The following is a 17374-nucleotide window of genomic DNA, read 5'->3' on the forward strand; positions in this document are numbered from 1 at the left end:
GTTGAACAGTTTTTCAAGGACGGAATACATTCAGGCGTGATAAATGACCATGTGCCAGGTCACCATATCACGAATTTGACATTGTCACTCTAATTTTATTAGCATTTACCAGAATGGACCATTCTCTCGATTCCTTTGTAACTTTTCATCTTTTATTGATTTGTATAATAATAATAACAATAATAATAGACAATTTGATTTAACGTCTGAGGACAGCACAAAATTATCAAACATTAAGTCAGTGTGACTACTACCATAGAAAGAGGTCCCCAAGTCTCGGAAAAGTCAAAGAATTCCAAGCATGGATTTTATGTTCAAGAAATAATGGGGGGGGGGGGGGGTTCTACTCTTCCACCAGAACTTCAAAACTTCCCAAAAAGACATTGCGTAATGATTTCAGAAAATTTTGTATGTCTTCCTTAGACCAGGGCTTCATAAATCTCAGGCACCAGTTTGCCATGACAACTGAAAAAAATTGATATTGGTGCCTAAAATTTTTTATGCAATTACTAAATTACATTATGAGAACAGGAAAATTGTGAAGTTTTTAACAGCGCACCTCAGAACATAGAAGAGAGTTACTATGTCTGGGAAAAGTCTAAAAGAAATATTATTTTGGACTATTTCTCTAGGAAAAAAGACATTTTTTTCCAATTTATCAAGCCCTTGCCTTACACTCCAATTTAGCAATTACACAGAAAATATCAGGCTCCAAAGAGAAGTTTTAATGTATTCTCAATGGTATACATTCAACTCTTTTGAATCCTCTTCATTCAACACCCAGCTTCCCTTGCTGTATCCAATCAAATCAAATTTTCAATATCATTGACAAAAATGTGACTATCTCAATCCCACAAAAATTCAGACCTACAACATATCATGGCATCCAGTGAAAAAAAGGGAATAACCTTTATGTAAGAGAGTGACCTTTCTCCTCTTCTTTTTTTTTTTTGTATCTACACCAATCTCCTAAACATCCTAATTCCAATAATGATTATTATCATAGAATAACCACACGGTAATAAACACAGGGAAGACAACCTCCACACACACACCTCTTGTTTTGATAAATAAGAGCAAGAATTCTTCAAAGAAGAGGGGGGGAAAAAAGAAGAGTAAGAGCAAAGAGAGAAGAGGCGGGGAGGTGGGAAGAGACCAGCCAGCGGCAGCCATGTTTGCTAGCTACTACGAGATTTTTTCGGGAAGAGAAAAGTCTGAAACAAACCTGAAAAAGCACGAATGGTAAATCCCGGTAGTGATATTGGAAAAAGAGCCCCTGTATTTCTTGCGAAGCATCCTGTCACACGAAGTTGGGCTGCTGCAACGTTGTCCGTCCGCGCATAACTCATACAAACATGAGCTCTCTAATTAAACATCAGGACGTCGCGTCAAGAGCGGCAGCCATGGTTATTACTACATCCTAAGATGGAGGTGGAGGGGTGTCAAAGGGAGAAGGGCGCCCCGACGCGCTCTTTTTCCTCACTCTCTCGCACAGCTCCCATCTCGTAGAAATAAAAATGTGTACAAAAAAAAACTTACAGAAAAAAAAAATTACCTGCCATTACAACGACGACGAAGTTGGAATCAACCAAATCCCGAGCTCTGGATAATTCGCCAGGCAGCCCAGCGACTGTCGCTCGTGCATAGTCAGTCAACCCTGCTTGGCGGGCCATGATCGGGAGGTTTGGAATAGAGAAGGATGAAAAAAGAACACATGGGGGAAAGAGCTAGAATTGGCGACTTCTAGTGGGACATTACACGCCAAATTAGATTCTGTGTTGAGGGCGTATTATTGATTTTTACTAGACCCCCCCTCCTCCCCCCCCCGTCATTTCAAATTTTTCTTATTCTGTATGTGTGTGTATTTCCTTCCTCAACTTATCACGTTTGCAACAGAGGCACGAGTGAAAACGGTAACCCTTTAACAATACAAATCCTACACGTCTTGATGTTGGGATCATACATAGTCTAATTCAGAGGTTTCCAACATTTCAGTTCGCGTTTGATAGTTCCTAATTACTGTCCCATCAACTGCGGAACCAAACTCGAACATTTTTCTCCAGTACATACAAAAATAATAACAAATGTAGAGAAAATGGAAATGTTTACAGCATGTACAATAATACCGTGGAACACCGGTCGGAAAAAATTATTTAATCCAGTGGTTCCCAATTTTTGACTCACGGTGGCCCCTTCTCTTTATATGCTGAATTTACTAATCCCCCCTCCCCCCACCATTAACCTGGAGTGGCCACAGAGCATAGGTTGGGAACAGCTTAACTACTTGATCTGTGACAAGGATTTCTATCGTCTACAAAAAAAATTACTTACACAATCATGGAATGCAACAATGATCTCATAGCAGTGTTACCACCACCAATCATTTTTGAATATTGTGTAATAATGAGCTGTTAGGCCGGGATTATTACACTATAAAAGTTATGATAAAAGATCTTTTACAAAACTTGAAAAAAAAAAAAACACCAATAAATATATTGATAATATTCGCTCAAATGTGATTGATATCCTTATAAGTTGCATCTTTCACGTTTTATAAAGGAACTTTTATCAAATTTTTGTAGTGTAATATTGGCTTAAGACCGACATTACAATACAAAAGTTTAATAAAATCTTTTACCAAACTTGGGGAAAAAACAATGAATAAGTCATAATAATTGGTTATATTCGCTCGAATGTAAACGATGCGCTTATTGGTTGAATTTTTCAAGTTTCATTAAACTTTTAGAGTGTAATCCTGGCCTTCCTTGAATTTCTGAAACGCTGCAAAACACACGTTTTTGCCCCCCCCCCCACTGTGAATTCGATAATTTCAGAGATACGCGGGGGAGGGCACACACAGGGGGCCCCGTACTCCACCCCAAGACGACCACATAATTAATACCTAAATATTAAAATATTTCGGTAAAAAAAATTAATGTCTGAAGAAAATACTTTTTATATGCTATTTTAACCAATTTGTTGATTTAAATGCTTTTTGAAGGGTCATAACTAAAAATTTCTAGGGAAGAAAATTTGCCCCCCCCCCTCAGGTAAGTTCTCCGTACGCCCCTGTTTTTGACCCTCCTTCCCAGTTTGCCTCACTGGGCAGTAGCTCCTTTTAGACCCCTGCTGTATACATATACAAAGACTTTTTATCATTAAAGTTTTTTCATGACCTCGCTCATTCAAAATGCTTTCATGCACGCAAAATCACGAAATACACTATTGGTGCACATCAGGTCTTGACAAATCAAAAAAAAAAAAAAAGAGGCACCACCAAAATTTCTTGTTGGCTCCCCCTACAAGTGTGGGGCTGACAGGGCTCCAGTTCTAGGGCCCGGGACAATCACCATCTTTTCCCCCCCCCCAAAAAATTCACTATAGAAGGGCCCGTAAAAATTCTGGCTTGGGGGCACTGCTCCAGGTGTGGGGGGCCATGGAGTCAAGCATGGGTTTTTGTTCAACAAACATGGTCCTAAATGTTTTTTTCTTTACTCCTCCACAAGTTCTTCCCATAAAACGCAATGTAACGAACTCCGATTTTCTAATCGCCCTCGGGATTTGTCTAGCCTTGGTGTACATGGTGGACTGCCTTACTGCGCATAAGAAAAATAGGCCCGCGGATATGGAAAAATAATCAGAGCAGGGCTTAACAAATCGCAATAAAATCTAGGTACCAGAAAAATGCGTTTTCCCCCTCGGGAACAAGCAGCCCGAAAAAAAAAATGATTCTTCCAACTTTTTTCAGGACATAGCGACTCTCTTGCAAGTTAGTGGATGCGCTGGCACGAATTCGAAAATTTTATGTCCACGGTTTCGAATTTGAAAAGCAAATGTAGAAAATTTTAGGTGCCAATTACCAATTTTTTTTGTCACAGTGGCACCTAGGATTATCCAAGTCCTCAATTAGGGTGAACGTTGACAGGGACCTAGGTGAGTAAGAATCACTAACGTCCATTTCCTGTACATGTACAGTTTATGATACCATTAGCAGAAGAGACAGTGTGAATATTGAAGTAGAGCCCCAAAGCAGAATGTTTTGCATTGTTCTGCACTGAGCCCTCGGCTGACTGGAAATGTTCTGCAATAGTACTGATTGTTCTATGTACTGATTGTTGAGACTTCGGCATATTCTGCTTTGGGGAAGTAGAGTAAGAAAATTGTGTGATTATCATTATAAGGCCTAAAACTTTATTGGGTCTTGGGTCGATGAATGGGCAAAATTGTGTTCATTGGGCACAGGAGGAACACACGATTGTGGGCGGAAACTAGAACAGAATGAGCATCAACATTTCGAGTAAGGTTACTCGGGCAACTAACTGCTCACCGTTGTCATCGCTGTCTAGCAGCTAACGGCAATCACTTTCATTATCTTCAGCAGCAGTAAGGGTAAAGACCACTACACTAGCATTATGCTTTCTTTCAAACAGTATTGGGCCTTCGATGTATGTTGTGATACAATGTTTTATGCACAAGTTTTTTTCCTCCAAAGCGTGAAAAAAAAGAAAAATATTTGGCTGACTTTGTATGAAAACCCACTTTTGATTACCTTTTTATAATATATCGCCACCCGAATTATATATATAAAATATATTTTGACCCTTTTTTCTTCTTAAGAATGCTAATCATACAAAATCTACGTCGCTATTTCAATCAGCTGATTTTAATCAATTTCATAACACGTCAACCCTAAAAATGCTGGTTCGTCATCATAAATACCATAACCGAATTTCGAACGACTTTGGTGCCGAAACAGAAAAAGAAAGAAAATAGTCATTTTCGAAGAAGTCATTAACCAGTCTAGAGCGGTGCAGGTACCTCGGCTGGTAAAGAAGAAAAAAAATTCAGGAAGTTATCATCGATAATGACGCAGGTGATAAAAACTAATTATCCGTCGAGAACTTCCTTAACAAACTGATAACTAATATAGGCCCCCATCAAAAGTACGAAAAATCACCACATAAAGCCTCATACGTCCAAATACGCACTCGTTTAACGGTGGATTCACATCTACAGACACTCACCATGTCGTGTTTCAGACACAGCAAACATTCTTTAACATTCATAAAAATGTCTACTTGCGCGTACGCAGCAACGATATGATAGATATTAATACGTTCATTGGTTTCATGTTAAAGAATATTTGTCATGTCTGACACGACACGGAGGGTGTCTGTAGATATGAATCCACCCAAATATTGTGATTTTATTTTAATCTGAAAAAAAAAAATTATAAGTAATTATTTAGTTGAGTTTTTCCGACTCGTGTAAATGTATTTGGAACATTCAAACCGATTTTATCAGGATACTTCACTCCCCATTTGGTCTTGAGAATCAAAATGTGCATCCGCGTATTTATTATCACAGCCAGTAATATACTTGTAGATCGTATACACAATTGAACAGCTGTCTCTTTCTCTTACTTTATTCCAAACTGAGGAATCTACTCTTGTTTAAACACCACTGACGTCAAATAGACCGACCTTTTAAATGTCAATTGGCAATACCCAAACTATAACAGTTACTATCAATGCCCGTGGTGTTCACAAGAATAGTTCTGCCTTCAAAACAAATAATAAATTCATAAAGATCACGGAACATCGCGTTTTCAGCAAAAACATCGGGACATAATCAGGCTAAAAATATTTGTTGCGGAAATTCTAAAATAAAAGTTTCACCTACGAATCGACTGATAAAAAAACATGTTGACAACAAATTGTGCTGTGCTACATTTAAAATTGTAAAATAATATTTAAATTCACGGGCCCGAATCAAATTGGGGGCCCCCTCTCTGAGTTTTATTAAAGAATTTTATTTATTCCGAAATTTTTTTCATTAAATATAAAATTTCTATAAATTTTGTAGCCATTTCTTTTATGGAATATGAATTTTTATAAATTATGAAATTTTCTATCATTTAATTCTGAAATTATTTTTCTCCGATACTGAAATTTTTCCTAAAATTACGTATTTCTTGAAATTAAAATTTTCAGAATTGTTTTTTTAATAATCATGAATTTTCATCGATCCGGAAATTTCTTTCAACAATTCAATATGATTTCAATGATGAAATTTTTCATTATTTTTCGTCAATTAAAATTGTGTCATTAATTGCTAATTTTCTGAATTATTTTCCTTCATTGATTATAAATTTTCATAAATAATTGGAAATGTTCCTTCTCTTTAATTAATCTGAAATTATATCTTTTATCAAGCTGTTTTACGGCATTTCCATAATTATGTATGCTCATCGGTGGGTCACGAAAGAAAAAAGCTCCAAAAGTTATGTGGCCCGCGGGCCATGCATTGGAAAAATCAAATCTAATATAAAAAATATCAAATACTGTCTGATGAAGTTGTTTCGTGGAAATTTCGAGGTCAAAATGGGAAAAGATTTTATCCTACCGTCATCTATTTCAGGCCTTCACAAATCGAAAAAAATTTTAGGCACCAATCAAATTTCTTGGAAACCAAGAATGATTTTAATCTCACGAAAGACGGTTCTAAAAAATGTTTTTTCGACTTTTACGGGACTTCTATATCCTTTATAGAAGTATATAGAAATATATATGGAGGAAAATAAGCCCTTTTCCTGTGCTAAAAGGCACGTTGCAATTAAATCAGAAAATTTTGAGTCATTCATGAGACTAATTAAGCAATCACGTACAGAAAATTCTATCATTATTTCCCTTGAAGTGCAATGTATGGTATTGCAATAGTCCCGTCATAACGAGCATTCGGACACCGCATTTTTATTAGAACCGCTTTTAAAAATGGAATGAAATTTAAAAACTTCATAAAGGTTTTATAGGGCTTCTTTTATTATCTCCCAACAGGTGCGATACAGAGAGAGATGTTATTGGACGTATGAGGCATGATTGATGTGTAAATCACCTTGGTATGCAATTAAAATTCGACAAAAAACACACAGGTTGGAGAATAATACGTAAATCCCTTGTAAGTATCTGAAGCTTGATGGGGGGCACTTGAGGAGAGAGGCTCAGTGTGATTTCAGAACTATGAATATTGGACAAAGCTGTTGCCAAGATCAAAAAATAAATCTTTAAATCCTCTAGTGAAATAGTTATTTCTCTTTATCACCAATTTGTATCCAACAAGGGAACAATGCTTCATTCTCACACATCTTGGTCCTTAACAGGGAAAGAGGGAAAAAACATAATTCCAAAGGGATCTAAAAAAAAGTGGAAACAGGTTCATACCCCATGGGGCCAGTCAGAAGCATTGTGATCATAGGAAGTAGGCGTTTGCAGTGATAAGACAAACTGACCAGTCTTCCCCATTATCAGCATGACACAGGAACTGGATCTTCCCCCATCAATATAACAGGTGTCTGACTTCTTTTTCTTCAGATTGAAATTGTTACTACAAAGATTTTTTTTTTTAAACATGTTCTGGCAAAATTCAAAATTTTACTTCTTTTGAATAGACGATAGATAATTCATAACTAACTATTGCAAGAATTGCTAGGAAAAGCTGCAACAAAGGCAAGGGAAAAAAATTGCTAAGGCATATTTACGACATTATTTAAAAAAAACAAGTCATTGTGCTGGATGCTGGAGAGCATAAGTCCTGGAGACTCAATAGTCACCAAATTCCTACCTATTTTTGTTATCAGCTCCTCGGTTCAGAATAAGTAGATCGTTTCACCAAGGCTCATTTCCAACATGAAGGGGGGGGGGGGCACCTTGACAAAGCAACAATTAGGAGGTACTCGGACGAAGATACTTGATTAGACAGGGAATATATGTTAATTGATTTTTGTGATAATTATTAATCACAACGGAATAAAAAAAATAAGAATTATCCCACTAAAAAGTGAAATAGTTACGATGAAACTTTTGTATGTACTGTAGTTCACCAAAATCTGTCCGAAAGGCCAGCTTCCTATGTGCCAATAGCACCATAATTTTTCCTTAACCCTTTGCGATTCAGGTTTTTTTTCAGTACTTCATTGGTACAATTCGTACTTTATAGCGCCTGCTCCCGCAATAAGGTAGGCCCCTCCCCCCACCAGATGCTTGCTTTCACGTTTTTTTGAATAGCCGAGTTTTGCTGAGAAACCGGATTCACGAAGGGCTTGCCTGTAAGGGGCCATTGAAGTATTACGTCAGCATCGATGGGGGGGGGGGGGTCCCGATTTGCTGACTTTTGATGACGGGGGGGGGGGTTTGGATATTGCTTAAGTCATCAACCACCTTTTATAAAAATATGAAATATTTTTAATGGCATCTTACTCGCTGCGCCAAAAAAACGAGAAAAACCTTTCGATAATTTGTGGGCATTTGAAGTAACATCCCCCCCTATTGATAAGTGCCCTACAGAACCACTTTAGTGATCTCTAAATGTTTCGCTAATCCAAGTGACTTGGAAATGTGTCCGGGCCGCTTAAGTGCTCTGGAACTGTGCCACGCATCACTAAAGTGATTCGTAATTATATGCCGCGGATCACTTAAGCAATCTGAGAATGTGCTGCGGGTAACTTGAGTGATGTAGAACCGCACTAGGGGCCACTTAAGACTACGTCACATGTCACTCAATTGATCTCTAAATGGGTCACGGATCGCTTAAGTGTTCTGGAACTGTGTCCGGGTCATTTAAGTGATCTGAAAATGTGCCGCTTAGTTCATTTTTACAAAATTAGTTTGAGGAGGGCAGGCCGCATCAGATAACTCCCAGGGCCATATTTGGTCCATGCGCCTTTATGCGATTTATCATTATATGGCTTAGAGGGTGGGTCGCAATGAATTTATTAAAGAGAAATTTTATGTTTTTACCCTTCAAACATTGAAATTAACAGAAATTTATAACAACATAAAGGTATTTTCTTCCAAAATTTCAATTAAAAAAAAATTTTTTTGCATTAAAAAATGAATTTTTGATTGTAAGGGGGGTGGGCATGAGCCCCCTCCCCATACCCCCACCTGTGTGGGTAAGTCTCTGATCCCACCAATATGCGTTAGGATTCAGAGGGGCAGAGCTGATGCCGAAATTTTGCTGGGAAAAAGGGTAAAAAATGGCCAAAAATTTGCTTACGACGTAATACTTGAACGGCCCCTAATGAGAAAGTGCAATACTTTTTTTTTTCTAGAAAGAGTCGATTACTTGTCAGCGTCATTTGCTGAAATTTTACGTGTACAGAGATCCATAAAATCGCATCGAATTCAGAGTATTGGAAATAAAATTCAAGGTTAAGAATTATTCAACTTTTCTAACCAAGATTTATCTGTTTGTAAATATCAGTAAAAGGCAAAAACTACAAATTTTATTACTTAACCATTTTAACTGATTTTAAAAAAAAAAATCCCCCTCTAATTAACTAACTTGATGCGTTGCTGTACTGTTTCACTCCAAAATATGCTAATTATTTAACATCCATTTAAAAAAAAATAAAATATCTTTCCAATCCTGTTTTAATTGGGGGATGAGGATTGAAGATAGAAAAAACAAGTATTTTTGAAAGCAATTAGTTTATCCAGTAGATAACAAATTCCCAACCTGGTACTTCACAGTACCGTCAGTAGATAAAGGATTAAAAACTCGCTGCAAAAGAGGAAAGCGAATGTCCTAGAGAGCTGCCTCTAGGACGCAGCAACTATTTGCCATTCGACAAAATAACAACGTTGTTTCGACTACGAATTGCAATAAAGTGAATAAAATCAAAGACCATGATTTACAATCGGATTTAGCATTCATATTTCAGACAAGCTTTGGTCATAATCAAAACCAGACTGAGAACAATTTTCGAACGGTCAGAAAATACCGACCACGGCTTTTTAAACGGCCTATTTTCCTCTCGCAAACAAAACGTTTCAACCATAAACTGTCCATTCCAGAAAATATTATACAAAAAAAAAAAAAAGTCGAGAGAAGGTGGCACCAAATGGCACAAGAGCAGAACCTAGTCAAAACAAAAAAAAAAGGGGTGCAACACACACACACAAAAAAAAAACTGGAGCCAAGCACGCGATTTGTGGCCAAGCAACCCGTCAAACCTGTGCGTTACTTGTTAAAATTGCTCTCAAACTCCCTTTCCCTTGCCCAACAACTACTTCTATGGAGTCGATTCCGCCATCTTCCTTTTCCCGTCACGCAGTGCTGCTGATCGACTTTTCTACCGTGGCATGGCGACGGCAAATCCGTCACGTGATCAAGCGAGGGCAATGCAAGGTGGGAGGAGCTGCAGCCACGGAGAAATCAGTTAATGTGGAGAACAGAAGGAGAAGAAAAAAAAAAAACCATTTTCGTTGCACTATTTTGCCATCATTCGGTCACCAGAAAATTAACAGAAAGGGGTAATAATAAATAATAAAATTACCACATCTCATCGATAACTATAATTCTACCCTAACATATACAGAACCACCTATAAAAAAAGGTAAAACACAAAACTCTGATCATCAAAACGTTTATAATCTGAAACACTGTATAGCATTTTATCATTGCGATTAAAAATCCGGGAACGGAAGAGATCCCCCCCCCCACAGGTCGGGGAACGGAGATTCATAATCTAATTTGGGTGAAGCCCCCCTTATAAATCCTTTTGTTGAACTGATGGTTTCAAGGCATCTTAAATATGTCAGTCAACTGAGCTGGGACCCATGCATTTCTGAAAGGCCCTCATTTCATACACAGTATTTTTGGGGAGTCATCACACAAAATTATCCTTTGGTATTATAGGCGAGTATCTTATCGACCGGGATACCGCGCCCCTTTTAAATATTGTCATGTTAAATGTTCTTTCCCCATAGAATCCATTTATTAAATATGCTGCTTCAAATTCAATGGTGATTTATTTTCTGCCTTTGGTGGTGTTTTTTTTGGCAATTTTAGCAATAATTGGCAACTTTGCTTACCTTTGTTATAATTTTTGGTGGCAATTGGCAATTTTCCCGTATTTTTATCAGGAAATATGGCCAGCCGACATACATGCAACTGACATTCAATAGTTTAAAATATTTTGAAGCAATATCTGAAGCGCAGTGTTTTGCTGCCAGATTTTAGGCATCTTTTTGAGCATAGAAATACGAATGCGAGACCATATGTCCTGTTTTGAACATTATCACAGAATTATTGTACCATAGTTCTACACATTTTTGCCCCAGTCGAATATGATTTAGAGGGTGATTGAGTTGAAGGGAAACAATAATTGAAGGAAGAAATTCACACAAAATAATTTTTTTTCAAGCACAAGCACTCGAGAATCATTTTTTTCAAGGAATGCAATAATTTTTCAAGGACTTTAAAGACTTGAAAATGAACTTTTTTTTCAAGGACTGTACGAACCCTGTTGATTCAGGGCTTGGACTCCAGCTCCGTTGGCCCACCTGTTAAGTCACATTGGTTTCACTTATTTCAAAAACTAAAAATTTTGTTAATCAGAAATATTTAATAAGAATTTTCCAATTAAAAATAGACTGTCGCAAAATTCATCATGTTCTGGGTCACGGTTGAAAAAAGGTTAAGAACCCCCAGGGTTAAATGATTTGGCACTTTTCAAACCGCAAATACAATAATTTTACACGTCGTAGACTTTTTTAGAAGTACACATCATCATAAAACCCTTGTCTATTATCAGCTGATCCACTTTTTATAACAGTGTTTACCTCTATTACAGATATCACCAGCAATCAATACAATGGAATAATTTATCTATGCTCATGAAAGTCCCCATTTAACAGAGCCATTTCTGTTGGAAAGGGGGAAAAAGAGCCAAACCATAGAAATATTATGACAGATTACATAGCTTAATTCAATACTTTTATCATTATCAATGATAACTGCACACTCCACTTCCAACCTGCAAACAAATATCCGAACACATTATCTTAAAGAACCGAAAAATCATGAGATGTTTTGCAAACTGGGTTCATGGGTAAGTTAATCTGAAGGACTCCTGAGAAAATTCTCACAATTCAGAATAAGCTTGGTTTTCCAAACGTGGCCAAAAAAAAAAATGTATAATATAAATTTTTTTTTTCAACAAATGTGTTCATTGGTCGTATATTTTAGGCCAGAGAGTGATTCTCAAAATTTTTCCACTCATGGCTTCCTTGTCGCTTGGAATGCGACTCCCCAAAAGTCTGGAAAGAAAAATCATGTCAACGCACTGAATGGGCACACATTAGTACACCAACTCCTTGCGAGCCCCATACGAGCTACAACTCACACTTTGGGAACCACTGTTTCAAGGAATGAAAAAAAAACATACCACGTTAGCAAATGTGCCAACATGAACTCTGAAAATTTTGTGCTGACCTTAGCCCTCAATTTAGTGATCAAGGGGGAAATTTTAGGCAGCGGTACTTGGGATTGGTCGAACCCTGGTGGGTACATCTGTTCAACTTGACTTCACTTTAGTAAGGTTTTTTTATTTCATAATGAGAATGTCCCATCCAATTAAAAATATTTTAAATTGAGAACTGACCACTTATACGTGCTTTCAGGTTGTTGTGAGCCTCTAAGATTTGTATTTGTAATGAATACCGTGAAAATAGTCTACCTACAACCCCCCCCCCCCCCGCCAAAGCAGAATGTTTAGCATTGTTCTGCAGAGCCCTCAGCTGACTGGAAATGTGTTTCTGTGGTAAAAATTCCCATAACATTGTTTCCAACACTTTTCTTGAAATTTTTGCAGATTCACCTGCGACATACATCATAGTTTTCAGGATATTCCGCTTTGTCATCTATATCTCATAATTCTGAGTGAAATGTACATGAACAATTCTTGAAAAACACATTTAACAAAATTGTTAGAGAAGATTGAAAATCATTTCAGTATCTATTTATATAAGAGCTCGATCAATTTCCCCACATTTTTCTTACCTAACTACAAAAAGTGACCAAAATTATAAAATTACATCATAAAAAATATTTATCGATCTGAAAAAAATCCTAAAGTAAAACGCCAAAAAAGGGTTCATCATTATAATTGAGACAGACGCCTCTTACAGAAAATTTCATACACCAGTATTTATTGGCCCTTTTTTTTACTCGTATCTCTTTCATCCAACCATCTGCAATATATAGGAGCGAGGCAATTTTTACTTATTAAATTGATTTCCAAGTAAATTACAGCATACATTTTTTTATAACACAGATAGTTTCCGGTACCCCTGTGGTACACCTATCAGCTTCCTTATGATGCAGAGGCATAGATGGCAGGTGCCCCCTCCCTCCCCTCCAAAGTGATCAAAAATTATGTAATACTCTTGGATAATCTAAAATAGAAGAAAATATTTGACGCTTTGATCAATTTAAAACAGGGCTTGAAAAATTGGGGGGGGGGGGGAACTTCCACATAAACTTCTTAGGAGTCAAACACTTTTTTTCCGAGCAAAAGGGTCTAAAATAATATTTTTTCAGAATCTTACAAGACTCGCAGCCCCTTTCGATGTTGGTACAAATTTGAAAATTTTTGTGTTGTTCTGACTCTAATTCAATGATCCAAGATGAAAGTTCGGCAACAGCACCAATTTTTTAATTGTCACAACAACCCAGAGATTTTTCAAGCTCTGATTTAAAGATACAACGAAAGTTGATAACTCATAATCCCTACATGCACTCTCTGATCTCTCTCCCAAAAAGTAGGGCATGTGTATGTCCTTGCTCTTGTAAGGAGTTTTATAGGGGTTATTCTACTAGATTCTTAAAGTAGTCACTTTTTATGCATCCATATTTCACTTATGATCAGATCATCACACCTCACATCAGATCTCTGTGAGAGCCCTTAATTTTCTGCCATGGCTTATTAAATTATCATCTATGACCACTCTAGAACACCTCAAAGCTATAGGAAGTCATATGCCTCCTCACCAAGCAAGAACCACCAATATGACACCACACCAATCTTTTTCTGAACATCTGAGTATAACAAAAATTTTTATTTTAGTGCCTTGTAACCATTACGTACAGAGGGACTGGGCATGTTCCTCTTAAGTTCAGGCCAAATGAACAAATGTGAAAATTTTAGGGGGGGGGGGGGGCCCTCCTTATATGCAGTCTTCTTTAAGGCAAAGGGAGAAGAAGACATGTGAGATGTGTCTAGAATACAAAAGGAACTAATCCCTGGGCATGTGCCATCTTTGCCCCTGCAAGTAGTTGCACTGATACAAGAGAGAGATATATATCTTTTTTTTAAACTTCTTGTAAGTTTCGAATAACATTGTCTAAATTACAATACTCAAACATCAGTGACAGACCGAAGTTAAAAACACATTCCCAGCTGTCCAAAATTTCAATCATGCTACAGCAAGGCTTGACCAGGTCGCCAACGCAACTATAAAATCTGTATTGGCACCTACAATTTTCCATATGCGATTGCTAAATTATTCTAGGAAATTTGGTTGCCGCCTGAAATTTCTTTTATTTGTCAAGCCCTGTGCTAAAGATTCAAACATTATCTTCTAATTAACATCAAACAAGAGAATCATGTGAACCACTTTTCTTCAGCGTGTAGAACCCTTATGTGTCAAATAAATGATTGATAACCAACATGACAAACAATCAGCTGAAATATCCATCACAAACAATAGTTGAGATCAGGAAGTTATTTGATGCATTTCCAATTGAAATATTTATAATCAAGAGGATAATAAATGTAATTATATCAAACCCATAGAAATGGTATATACCAGCGTTTCTCAATCTTTCGGTACCCAGGACCAGGAAACAGGAAAATGTCTGAAACAATGACTGACCCTAATTTACCACATATTATCAGTAGTGTGACCACATTCTCGTACCCCCCTACATAGTTTTTGTGTTCCGACTTGTCCAGGCCCATCATTTGGGGGGGGGGGTGTCAGGGGGACCGTTGCCCCTCCCGGCTTTGAAAATGCACTAAAAATGATATATATATATATATATATATATATACCATTAAATACATTGAGTATGCATGTTCTTTGCCCCCTAATTTGAATTCATCATCTTTACTGAAATCGAGAATGAAGATAATTTTGTAGTTCATAAAATATGTTTTTTTCGGTTAATTGCAGTTTAATTTCACTGCGATTTCTAGTAGCACCTTCTCACCCCTTGGTGATTATTCAGAAATTTTACAGTTGGCGATTTTGTCTACTTATGGGAACAATTCAATGTCCCATATTTTTCCTGATGAAATACAATCACAAGGCATGATGAATCAATTTTCTTTCATGAAATATATATTTTTTTACTGCAATTTGTAGCAGCTTTTTTCACCATCCATTCAGCAATTTTGGAAAAAATTAGAGTTTGACAAAAATCTTTTTTTTTTTGTTGTAATTAGCGACATCCTGTCATTATGATCACAATTTCCAATATTTCCAAATGAGTTATGGTTATTCTAAGAACAAAGGTCTCATTTTGTATTTTAACCAATAATGACATATAAATCACAATAATTTAATAATTTTTCACCCAGTTAGAATTAAATAATCAAGTTTTGTTGCGGACCAGCTGTCTCGTCGCGGACCATAAATTAAGAAATTCGTATAGGTGATGTGAATTGTGTCATGTGAAAGGTGATCTGGGAGTGTACCATAGGGCACCCAAGTTTTCTAAAAATGTGCCACTGGGTATTTAAGTGCCCTGGAACTGTGCCGTGGTGATCTGTAAATAAGCTGAAGGTCAGTTATATGATCTCGAAATACCCTGTGGGTCAGTTACATGATCTGGAAGTGCGCTGCAGATCACTCAATGACCTCTAATATGTTGTGGGCCATTTGTGCTACCTGGAAATATGTTATGTTGCGGATGATTTGTGTGATCTGAGAATATGCTGCAGGTGACTTGAGTAATTAAGAAATGCACCGCAGACCACTCAAGTGATATGGAACCACACCACGGGTTACTTAAGTGATCTGAACCATGAACCTCCAAAGGCAGGGCTAACATGCCTCTAACCCTCTGGACAATTCTCATAATTTTTTGCTTTTACCACAGGTCATTTAATAGTCTGTAAATAAGCTGTGATCTTATAAAGTGATCTCTAAAGGTCTTGTAGGTCTCAGTTAAGTGATCTTTAAACGTCCCACCGGTTGGTTAAGGGATCTGGAACTGTGCTGTGGGTCAGTTAAGTGATCTGTAACTGTGTCGCAGGTCACACAATAGTCTTTAAATATGTCGCCTCACATTTGCGTGATCTGGGAATGTGCCACAGGCCACTTGAGTGATCTGAGAATTAGTCATGGACCACTCAAGTGCTGTACCACGGGTCACTTTGGTGACATACAGCTCAGTTCATTTCACAAAATTAGATTTGGAATCGCTTTCAACATCTGGCCCATAGGCCGTGGGTTCAGCATGTATGGCAGTGGTTCTCAAACTGTACGTCGAGCCATGCTGGCGCGTTATCGATGTAGTTCCCGAGTCTAATGCTCTATAAATGGTTCTTTCGTGGACGCGTTTTCTGGAGCCACAGATAAACACTGACTAGGTCAAGGGTGGGTGGCCGCAGGCCGAGAAGCACAGATGTTACATACTTTTTTGATACACACTGTATGTGCATATCTAAGAAGTGAAATCCCAACTACCATTTCAATTCTTTATAATCAAAAACATCATCCAACCATAACAATGGTTAATAAAATCTACTTCGCAATAAATACCCCCAAAGAAAAGCAAAACAAGCCCAACAAAATTTATAAAAACCCAAACAAAATGGCTAAGATATGCCCAACTGCGCATGAACACACCGATAGCCAGCCGGTGAGGGGAGAAGAGAGATTATTCCTTCCCCGATAATAATAATAATGAGAGAAATACTCACCGCAATAATGTCTTCTCACATTACGTCTCATCGAATTATTTCCAACAGGTGATTGAATAATAAAACCATGCTCTGATATCTAATAGGACGAGTTCACATTGTTGAAATTCATATTATTGTTATTACTCTAATTGTCATTTCCCTCTTTTTCTCTCTCTTCTCTTCAACAATCTCTCTCTCTCTCTCTCTTCAGCACATAAACATGGCGGTTGTTGTTAACTGGCTGGGGTTCTGTTGTAACACGCTGGCAACGATAAACCCCTACCAAAATGCTACACTCTGATTGGTAGGCGTCGTTTCCCCGCGATGTTGGCGACTTGAGGGAGAGAAGGCCCGGGTGGGGGGGGGGGATCTTATCTGCCCGCGAGGGGTGCCATACGTGGCAAGTTATCGCCGATTGATCCGAATAATATTTTTTAAACAGAAGAAAAAAAAATGGTGTTTACAATAATAACTTTTTTTTTTCGTCGTGAACGACCCGGAAACAACCTTTTCTACACATGGAAAAGATGGCGTATGTTTATGGATGATGAATAGAAAAGATGTAACATCTCTTCTCCATTTCTTTTTTGAAGATGATGGTGAAACCATATTGATTGTTTT

General features: G+C 37.5%; 1 protein-coding gene across 1 annotated transcript in view; it reads right to left on the reverse strand.

Annotated features, from left to right (window-relative positions):
• LOC149090230 (protein Gawky-like) overlaps nucleotides 1-17004 on the reverse strand; it is a 50745-nt gene extending 33741 nt beyond the window's left edge. Inside the window, exon 1 of the mRNA XM_089233055.1 lies at nucleotides 16772-17004. The gene's annotated coding sequence lies outside the window, so the exon portion shown is untranslated. The remainder of the gene's footprint in view (nucleotides 1-16771) is intronic.
• Between the last annotated feature and the right edge of the window lie 370 nt (nucleotides 17005-17374).

Source organism: Pholcus phalangioides, unplaced genomic scaffold (assembly GCF_987345545.1).
Source record: "Pholcus phalangioides strain wild (caught in Gottingen) unplaced genomic scaffold, Ppha-v1.0 ptg000001l_1, whole genome shotgun sequence".
In the NCBI taxonomy this organism is placed as follows: domain Eukaryota; kingdom Metazoa; phylum Arthropoda; class Arachnida; order Araneae; family Pholcidae; genus Pholcus; species Pholcus phalangioides.